The sequence below is a fragment of the Rhinoderma darwinii genome, chromosome 1 (genome assembly GCF_050947455.1).
Source record: "Rhinoderma darwinii isolate aRhiDar2 chromosome 1, aRhiDar2.hap1, whole genome shotgun sequence".
Taxonomy (NCBI): Eukaryota; Metazoa; Chordata; class Amphibia; order Anura; family Rhinodermatidae; genus Rhinoderma; species Rhinoderma darwinii.
This window is the reverse complement of record NC_134687.1, coordinates 247,925,429-247,939,828: the sequence shown is the minus strand read 5'-3', so window position 1 is coordinate 247,939,828 and position 14,400 is coordinate 247,925,429. Positions and strand designations below refer to the sequence as shown.

Genomic DNA, 14,400 nt, shown 5'->3' with positions numbered 1-14,400 from the left:
TTAATGTCAATGGCCATTCTAAGCTGAATGTGCCTGCTCTCGTCCGATCGCAGAAGTTACACAGCTTAAGGCCTCGCTAGTACCAGTGTGGGAGACTGTCTGGGAATCCGTGGTGCGGTTGACTTTTTATTATGTCGTTTAGATGTTGTTTCACAATCGATTAAAAAGGACTATGGATTAAAGCATTTAATGTCAATGGCCGTTCTAAGCTGAATGTGCCTGCTCTCGTCAGACCGCAGAAGTTACACAGCTTAAGGCCTCGCTAGTACCAGTGTGGGAGACTGTCTGGGAATCCGTGGTGCGGTTGACTGTTTATTATGTCGTTTAGATTTTGTTTCACAATAGATTAAATAGGACTATGGATTAAAACATTTAACGTCAATGGCCATTCTAAGCTGAATGTGCCTGCTCTCGTTAGATCGCAGAAGTTACACAGCTTAACGCCTCGCTAGTACCAGTGTGGGAGACTGTCTGGGAATCCGTGGTGCGGTTGACTTTTTATTATGTCGTTTACATTTTGTTTCACAATAGATTAAATAGGACTATGGATTAAAGCATTTAACGTCAATGGCCATTCTAAGCTGAATGTGCCTGCTCTCGTCAGATCGCAGAAGTTACACAGCTTAAGGCCTTGCTAGTACCAGTGTGGGAGACTGTCTGGGAATCCGTGGTGCGGTTGAATTTTTATTATGTCGTTTAGATTTTGTTTCACAATCGATTAAAAAGGACTATGGATTAAAGCATTTGATGTCAATGGCCATTCTAAGCTGAATGTCCCTGCCCTCGTCAGATCGCAGAAGTTACACAGCTTAAGGCCTCGCTAGTACCAGTGTGGGAAACTGTGTGGGAGACTGTCTGGGAATCCGTGGTGCGGTTGACTTTTTATTATGTCGTTTAGATTTTGTTTCACAATCGATTAAAAAGGACTATGGATTAAAGCATTTAATGTCTATGGCCATTCTAAGCTGAATGTGCCTGCTCTCGTCAGATCGCAGAAGTTACACAGCTTAAGGCCTCGCTAGTACCAGTGTGGGAGACTGTCTGGGAATCCGTGGTGCGGTTGACTTCTTATTATGTCGTTTAGATTTTGTTTCACAATAGATTAAATAGGACTATGGATTAAAGCATTTAACGTCAATGGCCATTCTAAGCTGAATGTGCCTGCTCTCGTCAGATCGCAGAAGTTACACAGCTTAAGGCCTCGCTAGTACCAGTGTGGGAGACTGTCTAAGAATCCGTGGTGAGGTTGTCTTTTTATTATGTCTTTTAGATTTTGTTTCACAATCGATTAAAAAGCACTATGGATTAAAGCATTTAATGTCAATGGCAATTTTAAGCTGAATGTGCCTGCTCTCGTTAGATCGCAGAAGTTACACAGCTTAACGCCTCACTAGTACCAGTGTGGGAGACTGTCTGGGAATCCGTGGTGTGGTTGACTTTTTATTATGTCGTTAAGATTTAGTTTCACAATAGATTAAATAGGACTATGGATTAAAGCATTTAACGTCAATGGCCATTCTAAGCTGAATGTGCCTGCTCTCGTCAGATCGCAGAAGTTACACAGCTTAAGGCCTCGCTAGTATTAGTGTGGGAGACTGTCTGGGAATCCGTGGTGCGGTTGACTTTTTATTATGTCGTTTAGATTTTGTTTCACAATAGATTAAATAGGACTATGGATTAAAACATTTAACGTCAATGGCCATTCTAAGCTGAATGTGCCTGCTCTCGTCAGATCGCAGAAGTTACACAGCTTAAGGCTTCGCTAGTACCAGTGTGGGAGACTGTCTGGGAATCAGTGGTGCGGTTGAATTTTTATTATGTCGTTTAGATTTTGTTTCACAATCGATTAAAAAGGACTATGGATTAAAGCATTTAATGTCAATGGCCATTCTAAGCTGAATGTCCCTGCTCTCGTCAGATCGCAGAAGTTACACAGCTTAAGGCCTTGCTAGTACCAGTGAGGGAGACTGTCTGGGAATCCGTGGTGCGGTTGAATTTTTATTATGTTATTTAGATTTTGTTTCACAATCGATTAAAAAGGACTATGGATTAAAGCATTTAATGTCAATGGCCGTTCTAAGCTGAATGTGCCTGCTCTCATCAGACCGCAGAAGTTACACAGCTTAAGGCCTCGCTAGTACCAGTGTGGGAGACTGTCTGGGAATCCGTGGTGCGGTTGACTGTTTATTATGTCGTTTAGATTTTGTTTCACAATCGATTAAAAAGGACTATGGATTAAAGCATTTAATGTCAATGGCCATTCTAAGCTGAATGTGCCTGCTCTCGTTAGATCGCAGAAGTTACACAGCTTAACGCCTCGCTAGTACCAGTGTGGGAGACTGTCTGGGAATCCGTGGTGCGGTTGACTTTTTATTATGTCGTTTACATTTTGTTTCACAATAGATTAAATAGGACTATGGATTAAAGCATTTAACGTCAATGGCCATTCTAAGCTGAATGTGCCTGCTCTCGTCAGATCGCAGAAGTTACACAGCTTAAGGCCTCGCTAGTACCAGTGTGGGAGACTGTCTGGGAATCCGTGGTGCGGTTGAATTTTTATTATGTCGTTTAGATTTTGTTTCACAATCGATTAAAAAGGACTATGGATTAAAGCATTTGATGTCAATGGCCATTCTAAGCTGAATGTCCCTGCCCTCGTCAGATCGCAGAAGTTACACAGCTTAAGGCCTCGCTAGTACCAGTGTGGGAGACTGTCTGGGAATCCGTGGTGCGGTTGACTTTTTATTATGTCGTTTAGATGTTGTTTCACAATCGATTAAAAAGGACTATGGATTAAAGCATTTAATGTCAATGGCCGTTCTAAGCTGAATGTGCCTGCTCTCGTCAGACCGCAGAAGTTACACAGCTTAAGGCCTCGCTAGTACCAGTGTGGGAGACTGTCTGGGAATCCGTGGTGCGGTTGACTGTTTATTATGTCGTTTAGATTTTGTTTCACAATAGATTAAATAGGACTATGGATTAAAACATTTAACGTCAATGGCCATTCTAAGCTGAATGTGCCTGCTCTCGTTAGATCGCAGAAGTTACACAGCTTAACGCCTCGCTAGTACCAGTGTGGGAGACTGTCTGGGAATCCGTGGTGCGGTTGACTTTTTATTATGTCGTTTACATTTTGTTTCACAATAGATTAAATAGGACTATGGATTAAAGCATTTAACGTCAATGGCCATTCTAAGCTGAATGTGCCTGCTCTCGTCAGATCGCAGAAGTTACACAGCTTAAGGCCTTGCTAGTACCAGTGTGGGAGACTGTCTGGGAATCCGTGGTGCGGTTGAATTTTTATTATGTCGTTTAGATTTTGTTTCACAATCGATTAAAAAGGACTATGGATTAAAGCATTTGATGTCAATGGCCATTCTAAGCTGAATGTCCCTGCCCTCGTCAGATCGCAGAAGTTACACAGCTTAAGGCCTCGCTAGTACCAGTGTGGGAAACTGTGTGGGAGACTGTCTGGGAATCCGTGGTGCGGTTGACTTTTTATTATGTCGTTTAGATTTTGTTTCACAATCGATTAAAAAGGACTATGGATTAAAGCATTTAATGTCTATGGCCATTCTAAGCTGAATGTGCCTGCTCTCGTCAGATCGCAGAAGTTACACAGCTTAAGGCCTCGCTAGTACCAGTGTGGGAGACTGTCTGGGAATCCGTGGTGCGGTTGACTTCTTATTATGTCGTTTAGATTTTGTTTCACAATAGATTAAATAGGACTATGGATTAAAGCATTTAACGTCAATGGCCATTCTAAGCTGAATGTGCCTGCTCTCGTCAGATCGCAGAAGTTACACAGCTTAAGGCCTCGCTAGTACCAGTGTGGGAGACTGTCTAAGAATCCGTGGTGAGGTTGTCTTTTTATTATGTCTTTTAGATTTTGTTTCACAATCGATTAAAAAGCACTATGGATTAAAGCATTTAATGTCAATGGCAATTTTAAGCTGAATGTGCCTGCTCTCGTTAGATCGCAGAAGTTACACAGCTTAACGCCTCACTAGTACCAGTGTGGGAGACTGTCTGGGAATCCGTGGTGTGGTTGACTTTTTATTATGTCGTTAAGATTTAGTTTCACAATAGATTAAATAGGACTATGGATTAAAGCATTTAACGTCAATGGCCATTCTAAGCTGAATGTGCCTGCTCTCGTCAGATCGCAGAAGTTACACAGCTTAAGGCCTCGCTAGTATTAGTGTGGGAGACTGTCTGGGAATCCGTGGTGCGGTTGACTTTTTATTATGTCGTTTAGATTTTGTTTCACAATAGATTAAATAGGACTATGGATTAAAACATTTAACGTCAATGGCCATTCTAAGCTGAATGTGCCTGCTCTCGTCAGATCGCAGAAGTTACACAGCTTAAGGCTTCGCTAGTACCAGTGTGGGAGACTGTCTGGGAATCAGTGGTGCGGTTGAATTTTTATTATGTCGTTTAGATTTTGTTTCACAATCGATTAAAAAGGACTATGGATTAAAGCATTTAATGTCAATGGCCATTCTAAGCTGAATGTCCCTGCTCTCGTCAGATCGCAGAAGTTACACAGCTTAAGGCCTTGCTAGTACCAGTGAGGGAGACTGTCTGGGAATCCGTGGTGCGGTTGAATTTTTATTATGTTATTTAGATTTTGTTTCACAATCGATTAAAAAGGACTATGGATTAAAGCATTTAATGTCAATGGCCGTTCTAAGCTGAATGTGCCTGCTCTCATCAGACCGCAGAAGTTACACAGCTTAAGGCCTCGCTAGTACCAGTGTGGGAGACTGTCTGGGAATCCGTGGTGCGGTTGACTGTTTATTATGTCGTTTAGATTTTGTTTCACAATCGATTAAAAAGGACTATGGATTAAAGCATTTAATGTCAATGGCCATTCTAAGCTGAATGTGCCTGCTCTCGTTAGATCGCAGAAGTTACACAGCTTAACGCCTCGCTAGTACCAGTGTGGGAGACTGTCTGGGAATCCGTGGTGCGGTTGACTTTTTATTATGTCGTTTACATTTTGTTTCACAATAGATTAAATAGGACTATGGATTAAAGCATTTAACGTCAATGGCCATTCTAAGCTGAATGTGCCTGCTCTCGTCAGATCGCAGAAGTTACACAGCTTAAGGCCTCGCTAGTACCAGTGTGGGAGACTGTCTGGGAATCCGTGGTGCGGTTGAATTTTTATTATGTCGTTTAGATTTTGTTTCACAATCGATTAAAAAGGACTATGGATTAAAGCATTTGATGTCAATGGCCATTCTAAGCTGAATGTCCCTGCCCTCGTCAGATCGCAGAAGTTACACAGCTTAAGGCCTCGCTAGTACCAGTGTGGGAGACTGTCTGGGAATCCGTGGTGCGGTTGACTTTTTATTATGTCGTTTAGATTTTGTTTCACAATCGATTAAAAAGGACTATGGATTAAAGAATTTAATGTCTATGGCCATTCTAAGCTGAATGTGCCTGCTCTCGTCAGATCGCAGAAGTTACACAGCTTAAGGCCTCTTTAGTACCAGTGTGGGAGACTGTCTGGGAATCCGTGGTGCGGTTGACTTCTTATTATGTCGTTTAGATTTTGTTTCACAATAGATTAAATAGGACTATGGATTAAAGCATTTAGCGTCAATGGCCGTTCTAAGCTGAATGTGCCTGCTCTCGTCAGATCGCAGAAGTTACACAGCTTAAGGCCTCGCTAGTACCAGTGTGGGAGACTGTCTGGGAATCCGTGGTGAGGTTGTCTTTTTATTATGTCGTTTAGATTTTGTTTCACAATCGATTAAAAAGGACTATGGATTAAAGCATTTAATGTCAATGGCAATTCTAAGCTGAATGTGCCTGCTCTCGTTAGATCGCAGAAGTTACACAGCTTAACGCCTCACTAGTACCAGTGTGGGAGACTGTCTGGGAATCCGTGGTGCGGTTGACTTTTTATTATGTCGTTTAGATTTTGTTTCACAATCGATTAAAAAGGACTATGGATTAAAGCATTTAGTGTCAACAGCAATGGCAATTCTAAGCTGAATGTGCCTGCTCTCGTTACATCGCAGAAGTTACACAGCTTAATGCCTCACTAGTACCAGTGTGGGAGACTGTCTGGGAATCCGTGGTGTGGTTGACTTTCTATTATGTCGTTAAGATTTAGTTTCACAATAGATTAAATAGGACTATGGATTAAAGCATTTAACGTCAATGGCCATTCTAAGCTGAATGTGCCTGCTCTCGTCAGACTGCAGAAGTTACACAGCTTAAGGCCTCGCTAGTACCAGTGTGGGAGACTGTCTGGGAATCCGTGGTGCGGTTGCCTTTTTATTATGTCGTTTAGATTTTGTTTCACAATCGATTAAAAAGGACTATGGATTAAAGCATTTAATGTCAATGGCCATTCTAAGCTGAATGTGCCTGCTCTCGTCAGATCGCAGAAGTTACACAGCTTAAGGCTTTGCTAGTACCAGTGTGGGAGACTGTCTGGGAATCCGTGGTGCGGATGACTTTTTATTATGTCGTTTAGATTATGTTTCACAATAGATTAAATAGGACTATGGATTAAAGCATTAAACGTCAATGGCCATTCTAAGCTGAATGTGCCTGCTCTCGTCAGATCGCAGAAGTTACACAGCTTAAGGCCTCGCTAGTACCAGTGTGGGAAACTGTCTGGGAATCCGTGGTGCGGTTGATTTTTTATTATGTCGTTTAGATTTTGTTTCACAATCGATTAAAAAGGATTATGTATTAAAGCACTTAATGTCAATGGCCACTCTAAGCTGAATGTCCCTGCTCTCGTCAGATCGCAGAAGTTACACAGCTTAAGGCCTCGCTAGTACCAGTGTGGGAGACTGTCTGGGAATCCGTGGTGCGGTTGACTTTTTATTATGTTGTTTAGATTTTGTTTCACAATAGATTAAATAGGAGTATGGATTAAGGCTTTTAATGTCAATGGCCATTCTAAGCTGAATGTGCCTGCTCTCGTCAGATCGCAGAAGTTACACAGCTTAAGGCCTCGCTAGTACCAGTGTGGGAGACTGTCTGGGAATCCGTGGTGCGGTTGACTTTTTATTATGTTGTTTCACAATCGATTAAAAAGGACTATGGATTAAAGCATTTAATGTCAATGGCCATTCTAAGCTGAATGTGCCTGCTCTCGTTAGATCGCAGAAGTTACACAGCTTAACGCCTCGCTAGTACCAGTGTGGGAGACTGTCTGGGAATCCGTGGTGCGGTTGACTTTTTATTATGTCGTTTAGATTTTGTTTCACAATAGATTAAATAGGACTATGGATTAAAACATTTAACGTCAATGGCCATTCTAAGCTGAATGTGCCTGCTCTCGTCAGATCGCAGAAGTTACACAGCTTAAGGCTTCGCTAGTACCAGTGTGGGAGACTGTCTGGGAATCTGTGGTGCGGTTGAATTTTTATTATGTCGTTTAGATTTTGTTTCATAATCGATTAAAAAGGACTATGGATTAAAGCATTTAATGTCAATGGCCATTCTAAGCTGAATGTGCCTGCTCTCGTCAGATCGCAGAAGTTACACAGCTTAAGGCCTCGCTAGTACCAGTGTGGGAGACTGTCTGGGAATCCGTGGTGCGGTTGGCTTTTTATTATGTCGTTTAGATTTTGTTTCACAATAGATTAAATAGGACTATGGATTAAAGCATTTAACGTCAATACCCATTCTAAGCTGAATGTTCCTGCTCTCGTCAGTACGCAGAAGTTACACAGCTTAAGGCCTCGCTAGTACCAGTGTGGGAGACTGTCTGGGAATCCGTGGTGCGGTTGACTTTTTATTATGTCGTTTAGATTTTGTTTCACAATCGATTAAAAAGGACTATGGATTAAAGCATTTATTGTCAATGGCCATTCTAAGCTGAATGTGCCTGCTCTCGTCAGATCGCAAAAGTTACACAGCTTAAGGCCTCGCTAGTACCAGTGTGGGAGACTGTCTGGGAATCCGTGGTGCGGTTGAATTTTTATTATGTCGTTTAGCTTTTGTTTCACAATCAATTAAAAAGGACTATGGATTAAAACATTTAATGTCAATGGCCATTCTAAGCTGAATGTGCCTGCTCTCGTCAGATCGCAGAAGTTACACAGCTTAAGGCCTCGCTAGTACCAGTGTGGAAGACTGTCTGGGAATCCGTGGTGCGGTTGAATTTTTATTATGTCGTTTAGATTTTGTTTCACAATCAATTAAAAAGGACTATGGATTAAAACATTTAATGTCAATGGCCATTCTAAGCTGAATGTGCCTGTTCTCGTCAGATCGCAGAAGTTACACAGCTTAAGGCCTCGCTAGTATCAGTGTGGGAGACTGTCTGGGAATCCGTGGTGCGGTTGAATTTTTATTATGTCGTTTAGATTTTGTTTCACAATCGATTAAAAAGGACTATGGATTAAAGCATTTAATGTCAATGGCCATTCTAAGCTGAATGTCCCTGCTCTCGTCAGATCGCAGAAATTACACAGCTTAAGGCCTCGCTAGTACCAGTGTGGGAGACTGTCTGGGAATCCGTGGTGCGGTTGACTTTTTATTATGTCGTTTAGATTTTGTTTCACAATCGATTAAAAAGGACTATGGATTAAAGCATTTATTGTCAATGGCCATTCTAAGCTGAATGTGCCTGCTCTCGTCAGATCGCAAAAGTTACACAGCTTAAGGCCTCGCTAGTACCAGTGTGGGAGACTGTCTGGGAATCCGTGGTGCGGTTGAATTTTTATTATGTCGTTTAGATTTTGTTTCACAATCAATTAAAAAGGACTATGGATTAAAACATTTAATGTCAATGGCCATTCTAAGCTGAATGTGCCTGCTCTCGTCAGATCGCAGAAGTTACACAGCTTAAGGCCTCGCTAGTACCAGTGTGGGAGACTGTCTGGGAATCCGTGGTGCGGTTGAATTTTTATTATGTCGTTTAGATTTTGTTTCACAATCAATTAAAAAGGACTATGGATTAAAACATTTAATGTCAATGGCCATTCTAAGCTGAATGTGCCTGCTCTCGTCAGATCGCAGAAGTTACACAGCTTAAGGCCTCGCTAGTACCAGTGTGGGAGACTGTCTGGGAATCCGTGGTGCGGTTGACTTTTTATTATGTCGTTTAGATTTTGTTTCACAATCGATTAAAAAGGACTATGGATTAAAGCATTTAATGTCAATGGCCATTCTAAGCTGAATGTACCTGCTCTCGTCAGATCGCAGAAGTTACACAGCTTAAGGCCTCGCTAGTACCAGTGTGGGAGACTGTCTGGGAATCCGTGGTGCGGTTGAATTTTTATTATGTCGTTTAGATTTTGTTTCACAATCGATTAAAAAGGACTATGGATTAAAGCATTTAATGTCAATGGCCATTCTAAGCTGAATGTGCCTGCTCTCGTCAGATCGCAGAAGTTACACAGCTTAAGGCCTCGCTAGTACCAGTGTGGGAGACTGTCTGGGAATCCGTGGTACGGTTGACTTTTTATTATGTTGTTTAGATTTTGTTTCACAATAGATTAAATAGGACTATGGATTAACCCCTTCAGGACCAAGCTCATTTTGGCCTTCAGGACCAGACCCATTTTTTCAAATCTGACATATTTCACTTTATGTGGTAATAACTCCGGAACGCTTTTACCTATCAAAGTGATTCTGAGATTGTTTTCTCGTGACACATTGGACTTTATGATAGTGGAAAAATGTGGTCGATAAATTCAATATTTACCAGTGAAAAACACCAAAATTTGGTGAAAAATTGCAAAAATTTGCATTTTTCTAAATGTAAATGTATCTGCTTGTAAGACAGGCAGTTATACCACACAAAATTGTTGCTAATTAACATCCCCCATATGTCTACTTTAGATTGGCATCGTTTTTTGAACATCCTTTTATTTTTCTAGGACGTTACAAGGCTTAGAACTTTAGCAGCAATTTCTCACATTTTCAAGAAAATTTCAAAAGGCTATTTTTACAGGGGCCAGTTCAGTTGTGAAGTGGCTTTTAGGGCCTTATATATTAGAAACCGCCAAAAAGTCACCCCATTTTAAAATCTTCACCCCTCAAAGTATTCAAAACAGCATTTAGAAAGTTTCTTAACCCTTTAAACGTTTCACAGGAATTAAAGCAACGTAGAGGTGAAATTTTCAAATTTCATTTTTTTTTTGCAGAAATTCATTTTTATTCTATTTTTTTTGTAACACAGAAGTTTTTACCAGAGAAATGCAACTCAATATTTATTGCCCAGATTCTGCAGTTTTTAGAAATATCCCACATGTGGCCCTAGTGTGGTAAAGGACTGAAGCACCGGCCTCGGAAGCAAAGGAGCACCCAGTGGATTTTGGGCCTCCTTTTTATTAGAAAATATTTTAGGCTCCATGTCAGGTTTCAAGGGCTCTTTCGGTGCCAAAACAGTGGAAATCCACCAAAAGTGACCCCATTTTGGAAACTACACCCCTTGAGGAAATTATCTAGGGGTATAGTGAGCATTTTGACCCCACAGGTTTTTTGCAGAAATTATTGGAAGTAGGCCGTGAAAATAAAAATCGTCATTCTTTCAAAGATTATGTAGGTTTAGCTAATTTTTTCTAATTTCCACGAGGACTAAAGGAGAAAAAGCACCACAACATTTGTAAAGCAATTTCTCCCGAGTAAAACAATACCCCACATGTGGTTATAAACGGATGTTTGGACACACGGCGGAGCTTAGAAGGGAAAGAGCACCATTTGGCTTTTGGAGCTCAAATTTAGCAGGAATGGTTTGCGGAGGCCAGGTCGCATTTGCAAAGCCCCTGAGGTACCAAAACAGTGAAAACGCCAAAAAAGTGACTCCATTGAGAAAACTACACCCCTTGAGGAATCCATCTAGGGGTGTAGTGAGCATTTTGCCCCCACAGGTGTTTCATAGATTTTATTAGAATTGGGCAGTGAAAATAAAAAAAATCCTTTTTCTTCAATAAGACGTAGCTTTAGCTCCAAATTTTTAATTTTCTCAACAAATAAAGGAAAAAAAGAACCCCAACGCTTGTAAAGCAACTTCTCTGGAGTACGGCAATACCCCACACGTGGTCGTAAAATGCTGTTTGGGCACACGGCAGGGCTCAGAAGGGAAGGAGCGCCATTTGCTTTTGGTGTACAGATTTTGCTGCATTTGGTTTCTGGTCGCTATGTTGCATTTGCAAAGTCCCTGTGGGACCAAAACAGTGGATCCCCCCCAGAAGTGACGCCATTTTGGAAACAACACCCTCAAGGTATTCACCTAGGGGTGTAGTGAGCATGTTAACCCCACAGGTGTTTTGCAGAAATTCGTGTGCACACGATGTGGGAGAATGAAAATGGGAATTTTTCCTTAGATACGCCAATATGTGGTGCCCGGCTTTTGCCACCATAACAAGACAGCTCTCAATTATTATGCGGTGTTTCCCTGTTTTAGAATCACCCTACATGTGGCCCTAATCTTTTGCCTGGACATTCGACAGGGCTCAGGAGTGAAAGAGTACCGTGTAAAATTGAGGCCTAATTTGGCGACATATAAAGTATTGGTTCACAATTGCAGAGGCTTTGATGTGAAATAATAAAAGAAACCCCTGAGAAGTGACCCCATTTTGGAAACTGCACCCCTCAAGGCATTTATTAAGAGGTGTAGTGAGCATTTTCACCCCACGTGTCTTTTCCATAAATGATTGCGCTGCGGAAGGTACAAATTAAATAGTTTCCCTAGATATGCCAATTCAGTGTCAAATGTCATGCCCAGCTTGTGCCACTTTTTTTTTTATATACACCGTTCACCGTACGTTATAAACTACATGTTACCTTTATTCTGCGGGTCAGTACGATTCCGGCGATACCAAATTTATAGAACTTTTTTATAACTTTTTGCACAATAAAATTACTTTTGGAAAGAGAATGTATTTTTTCTGTCGCCAAGTTGTGAGAGCCATAACTTTTACATTTTTTCGTCGATGAAGCTGTGTGAGGGCTTGTTTTTTTTGCGAGACGAGGTATAGATTTTATCGGTACCATTTTTGGATACATGCGACTTTTTGATCACTTTTTATTTCAATTTTTGGAAGACAGTGACCAAAAAAACAGTAATTATGGCAGTGTTTTTGAGGTTTTTTTTTACGGCGTTCACTGTGCGGAATAAATAACATAATATTTTTATAGTTCAGGTCGTTACGATCGCTGCGATACCAAATATGTATGACTTTATTATTTTTTTCAATAATAAATGACTTATAAGGGAAAAAGGGCGATTGTGTTTTGTGTTATTATTTGAAACTTTTATTGTATGTTTTCCAACTTTTATTTTTACTTTTTTTACACTTTTTTTTACACTTTTCTTTAGTCCCACTAGGGGACTTGAATGTCCAACTATTTGTTTGATGTTCTAATACATTGCACTACCTATGTAGTGCAATGTATTGGAACTGTCAGTTGTTCACTGACAGCAAGCCGATTAGGCTCCGCCTCTGGGCGGGGCCTAATCAGCTTACGTAATGGCAGACAGGAGTCCATTGTTAGGGCTCCTGTTGCCATGGTAGCAGTCGCCAGCCTTGCCATCGCATGGCAAGGCTGCCGATTTTCTACAAACCTCTAGGATGCAGCGATCACAATGGATCGCTGCATCGAAGGGGTTAATGCCAGGAATCGGAGCTAGCTCCGGTTCCTGGCAATAGATCGGGGTGTCCGCTGTTACATACAGTGGACACCCACTGCTGATGACGCCGGCTCAGCTTCTGAGCCGGAAGCTGAGCCGGCGCCATCTTGCCGATGTTACCGGAAGCCTCCTGGGCCCCGCCGACGACGGGGCATAGGAGGATTCCGTTACAGGCTGATCGGGAGGTAAGCATTAGCCCTCCGATCGCCTTTGCAGCCACCGGCAACCCAGCGATCACGTTGCTGGGGTGCCGGTGGCTATAAACTCCTCACATGCTGCGATCTCTATTGAACGCAGCATGTGAGGGGTTAATCGGTCGGATCGGATGCTAGCTCCGGTCCTGGCCGATACCTTAGGGTGCCAGCTGTAACATACAGCTGTCACCCGGTGGTGATGTCGCTGGCTCAGCTCCTGAGCCAGCTTCATCTCCATGACGTATATTTACGTGAAAAGGCGGTAAGCCACCGATTTTAATGACGTATATATACGTGATCCGGCGGGAAGGGGTTAAGGCTTTTAATGTCAATGGCCATTCTAAGCTGAATGTGCCTGCTCTCGTCAGATCGCAGAAGTTACACAGCTTAAGGCCTCGCTAGTACCAGTGTGGGAGACTGTCTGGGAATCCGTGGTACGGTTGACTTTTTATTATGTTGTTTAGATTTTGTTTCACAATAGATTAAATAGGACTATGGATTAAGGCTTTTAATGTCAATGGCCATTCTAAGCTGAATGTGCCTGCTCTCGTCAGATCGCAGAAGTTACACAGCTTAAGGCCTCGCTAGTACCAGTGTGGGAGACTGTCTGGGAATCCGTGGTGCGGTTGACTTTTTATTATGTCGTTTAGATTTTGTTTCACAATAGATTAAATAGGACTATGGATTAAAGCATTTAACGTCAATGGCCATTCTGAGCTGAATGTGCCTGCTCTCGTCAGATCGCAGAAGTTACACAGCTTAAGGCCTCGCTAGTACCAGTGTGGGAGACTGTCTGGGAATCCGTGGTGAGGTTGACTTTTTATTATGCCGTTTAGATTTTGTTTCACAATAGATTAAATAGGACTATGGATTAAATCATTTAACGTCAATGGCCATTCTAAGCTGAATGTGCCTGCTCTCGTCAGATCGCAGAAGTTACACAGCTTAAGGCCTCGCTAGTACCAGTGTGGGAGACTGTCTGGGAATCCGTGGTGCTGTTGAATTTTTATTATGTCGTTTAGATTTTGTTTCACAATCGATTAAAAAGGACTATGGATTACAGCATTTAATGTCAATGGCCATTCTAAGCTGAATGTCCCTGCTCTCGTCAGATCGCAGAAGTTACACAGCTTAATGCCTCGCTAGTACCAGTGTGGGAGACTGTCTGGGAATCCGTGGTGCGGTTGACTTTTTATTATGTCGTTTAGATTTTGTTTCACAATCGATTAAAAAGGACTATGGATTAAAACATTTAATGTCAATGGCCATTCTAAGCTGAATGTGCCTGCTTTCGTCAGATCGCAGAAGTTACACAGCTTAAGGCCTCGCTAGTACCAGTGTGGGAGACTGTCTGGGAATCCGTGGTGCGGTTGACCTTTTATTATCTCGTTTAGATTTTGTTTCACAATAGATTAAATAGGACTATGGATTAAAGCATTTAACGTCAATGGCCATTCTAAGCTGAATGTGCCTGCTCTTGTCAGAACGCAGAAGTTACACAGCTTAAGGCCTCGCTAGTACCAGTGTGGAGACTGTCTGGGAATCCGTGGTGCGGTTGAATTTTTATTATGTCGTTTAGATTTTGTT

General features: G+C 41.9%; 50 pseudogenes; all 50 read left to right on the top strand.

Annotated features, from left to right (window-relative positions):
* The first annotated feature begins 5 nt into the window (after positions 1-5).
* LOC142736595 (5S ribosomal RNA) lies at positions 6-124 on the top strand (annotated as a pseudogene).
* Positions 125-191: 67 nt separating this feature from the next.
* On the top strand, positions 192-310 carry LOC142737373 (5S ribosomal RNA; annotated as a pseudogene).
* A 67-nt stretch (positions 311-377) lies between these two features.
* LOC142680728 (5S ribosomal RNA) lies at positions 378-496 on the top strand (annotated as a pseudogene).
* Positions 497-563: 67 nt separating this feature from the next.
* LOC142665523 (5S ribosomal RNA) lies at positions 564-682 on the top strand (annotated as a pseudogene).
* A 265-nt stretch (positions 683-947) lies between these two features.
* Positions 948-1,066, top strand: LOC142733734 (5S ribosomal RNA; annotated as a pseudogene).
* A 439-nt stretch (positions 1,067-1,505) lies between these two features.
* Positions 1,506-1,624, top strand: LOC142735671 (5S ribosomal RNA; annotated as a pseudogene).
* Positions 1,625-1,691: 67 nt separating this feature from the next.
* On the top strand, positions 1,692-1,810 carry LOC142692411 (5S ribosomal RNA; annotated as a pseudogene).
* A 67-nt stretch (positions 1,811-1,877) lies between these two features.
* LOC142700763 (5S ribosomal RNA) lies at positions 1,878-1,996 on the top strand (annotated as a pseudogene).
* Positions 1,997-2,063: 67 nt separating this feature from the next.
* Positions 2,064-2,182, top strand: LOC142736030 (5S ribosomal RNA; annotated as a pseudogene).
* Positions 2,183-2,249: 67 nt separating this feature from the next.
* On the top strand, positions 2,250-2,368 carry LOC142680717 (5S ribosomal RNA; annotated as a pseudogene).
* A 67-nt stretch (positions 2,369-2,435) lies between these two features.
* On the top strand, positions 2,436-2,554 carry LOC142736579 (5S ribosomal RNA; annotated as a pseudogene).
* Positions 2,555-2,621: 67 nt separating this feature from the next.
* On the top strand, positions 2,622-2,740 carry LOC142738196 (5S ribosomal RNA; annotated as a pseudogene).
* Positions 2,741-2,807: 67 nt separating this feature from the next.
* LOC142737371 (5S ribosomal RNA) lies at positions 2,808-2,926 on the top strand (annotated as a pseudogene).
* A 67-nt stretch (positions 2,927-2,993) lies between these two features.
* On the top strand, positions 2,994-3,112 carry LOC142680695 (5S ribosomal RNA; annotated as a pseudogene).
* A 67-nt stretch (positions 3,113-3,179) lies between these two features.
* Positions 3,180-3,298, top strand: LOC142665517 (5S ribosomal RNA; annotated as a pseudogene).
* Positions 3,299-3,563: 265 nt separating this feature from the next.
* On the top strand, positions 3,564-3,682 carry LOC142733722 (5S ribosomal RNA; annotated as a pseudogene).
* Positions 3,683-4,121: 439 nt separating this feature from the next.
* LOC142735670 (5S ribosomal RNA) lies at positions 4,122-4,240 on the top strand (annotated as a pseudogene).
* Positions 4,241-4,307: 67 nt separating this feature from the next.
* LOC142692400 (5S ribosomal RNA) lies at positions 4,308-4,426 on the top strand (annotated as a pseudogene).
* A 67-nt stretch (positions 4,427-4,493) lies between these two features.
* Positions 4,494-4,612, top strand: LOC142700752 (5S ribosomal RNA; annotated as a pseudogene).
* A 67-nt stretch (positions 4,613-4,679) lies between these two features.
* On the top strand, positions 4,680-4,798 carry LOC142736029 (5S ribosomal RNA; annotated as a pseudogene).
* A 67-nt stretch (positions 4,799-4,865) lies between these two features.
* Positions 4,866-4,984, top strand: LOC142680684 (5S ribosomal RNA; annotated as a pseudogene).
* A 67-nt stretch (positions 4,985-5,051) lies between these two features.
* LOC142736578 (5S ribosomal RNA) lies at positions 5,052-5,170 on the top strand (annotated as a pseudogene).
* Positions 5,171-5,237: 67 nt separating this feature from the next.
* Positions 5,238-5,356, top strand: LOC142738195 (5S ribosomal RNA; annotated as a pseudogene).
* Positions 5,357-5,423: 67 nt separating this feature from the next.
* Positions 5,424-5,542, top strand: LOC142736858 (5S ribosomal RNA; annotated as a pseudogene).
* A 67-nt stretch (positions 5,543-5,609) lies between these two features.
* Positions 5,610-5,728, top strand: LOC142699460 (5S ribosomal RNA; annotated as a pseudogene).
* A 67-nt stretch (positions 5,729-5,795) lies between these two features.
* LOC142705501 (5S ribosomal RNA) lies at positions 5,796-5,914 on the top strand (annotated as a pseudogene).
* Positions 5,915-6,173: 259 nt separating this feature from the next.
* Positions 6,174-6,292, top strand: LOC142682339 (5S ribosomal RNA; annotated as a pseudogene).
* A 67-nt stretch (positions 6,293-6,359) lies between these two features.
* Positions 6,360-6,478, top strand: LOC142693412 (5S ribosomal RNA; annotated as a pseudogene).
* A 67-nt stretch (positions 6,479-6,545) lies between these two features.
* On the top strand, positions 6,546-6,664 carry LOC142737134 (5S ribosomal RNA; annotated as a pseudogene).
* Positions 6,665-6,731: 67 nt separating this feature from the next.
* Positions 6,732-6,850, top strand: LOC142736887 (5S ribosomal RNA; annotated as a pseudogene).
* A 67-nt stretch (positions 6,851-6,917) lies between these two features.
* Positions 6,918-7,036, top strand: LOC142687622 (5S ribosomal RNA; annotated as a pseudogene).
* Positions 7,037-7,092: 56 nt separating this feature from the next.
* On the top strand, positions 7,093-7,211 carry LOC142680673 (5S ribosomal RNA; annotated as a pseudogene).
* A 67-nt stretch (positions 7,212-7,278) lies between these two features.
* On the top strand, positions 7,279-7,397 carry LOC142684131 (5S ribosomal RNA; annotated as a pseudogene).
* A 67-nt stretch (positions 7,398-7,464) lies between these two features.
* Positions 7,465-7,583, top strand: LOC142725339 (5S ribosomal RNA; annotated as a pseudogene).
* A 67-nt stretch (positions 7,584-7,650) lies between these two features.
* Positions 7,651-7,769, top strand: LOC142687820 (5S ribosomal RNA; annotated as a pseudogene).
* A 67-nt stretch (positions 7,770-7,836) lies between these two features.
* Positions 7,837-7,955, top strand: LOC142673792 (5S ribosomal RNA; annotated as a pseudogene).
* A 67-nt stretch (positions 7,956-8,022) lies between these two features.
* LOC142673329 (5S ribosomal RNA) lies at positions 8,023-8,141 on the top strand (annotated as a pseudogene).
* A 67-nt stretch (positions 8,142-8,208) lies between these two features.
* LOC142692113 (5S ribosomal RNA) lies at positions 8,209-8,327 on the top strand (annotated as a pseudogene).
* Positions 8,328-8,394: 67 nt separating this feature from the next.
* LOC142724196 (5S ribosomal RNA) lies at positions 8,395-8,513 on the top strand (annotated as a pseudogene).
* A 67-nt stretch (positions 8,514-8,580) lies between these two features.
* On the top strand, positions 8,581-8,699 carry LOC142673770 (5S ribosomal RNA; annotated as a pseudogene).
* Positions 8,700-8,766: 67 nt separating this feature from the next.
* LOC142736577 (5S ribosomal RNA) lies at positions 8,767-8,885 on the top strand (annotated as a pseudogene).
* Positions 8,886-8,952: 67 nt separating this feature from the next.
* On the top strand, positions 8,953-9,071 carry LOC142687501 (5S ribosomal RNA; annotated as a pseudogene).
* A 67-nt stretch (positions 9,072-9,138) lies between these two features.
* On the top strand, positions 9,139-9,257 carry LOC142731030 (5S ribosomal RNA; annotated as a pseudogene).
* Positions 9,258-9,324: 67 nt separating this feature from the next.
* Positions 9,325-9,443, top strand: LOC142735790 (5S ribosomal RNA; annotated as a pseudogene).
* A 3,697-nt stretch (positions 9,444-13,140) lies between these two features.
* Positions 13,141-13,259, top strand: LOC142735789 (5S ribosomal RNA; annotated as a pseudogene).
* Positions 13,260-13,326: 67 nt separating this feature from the next.
* On the top strand, positions 13,327-13,445 carry LOC142687380 (5S ribosomal RNA; annotated as a pseudogene).
* Positions 13,446-13,512: 67 nt separating this feature from the next.
* On the top strand, positions 13,513-13,631 carry LOC142737880 (5S ribosomal RNA; annotated as a pseudogene).
* A 67-nt stretch (positions 13,632-13,698) lies between these two features.
* Positions 13,699-13,817, top strand: LOC142736796 (5S ribosomal RNA; annotated as a pseudogene).
* A 67-nt stretch (positions 13,818-13,884) lies between these two features.
* On the top strand, positions 13,885-14,003 carry LOC142676151 (5S ribosomal RNA; annotated as a pseudogene).
* Positions 14,004-14,070: 67 nt separating this feature from the next.
* LOC142735528 (5S ribosomal RNA) lies at positions 14,071-14,189 on the top strand (annotated as a pseudogene).
* Positions 14,190-14,400: the final 211 nt, after the last annotated feature.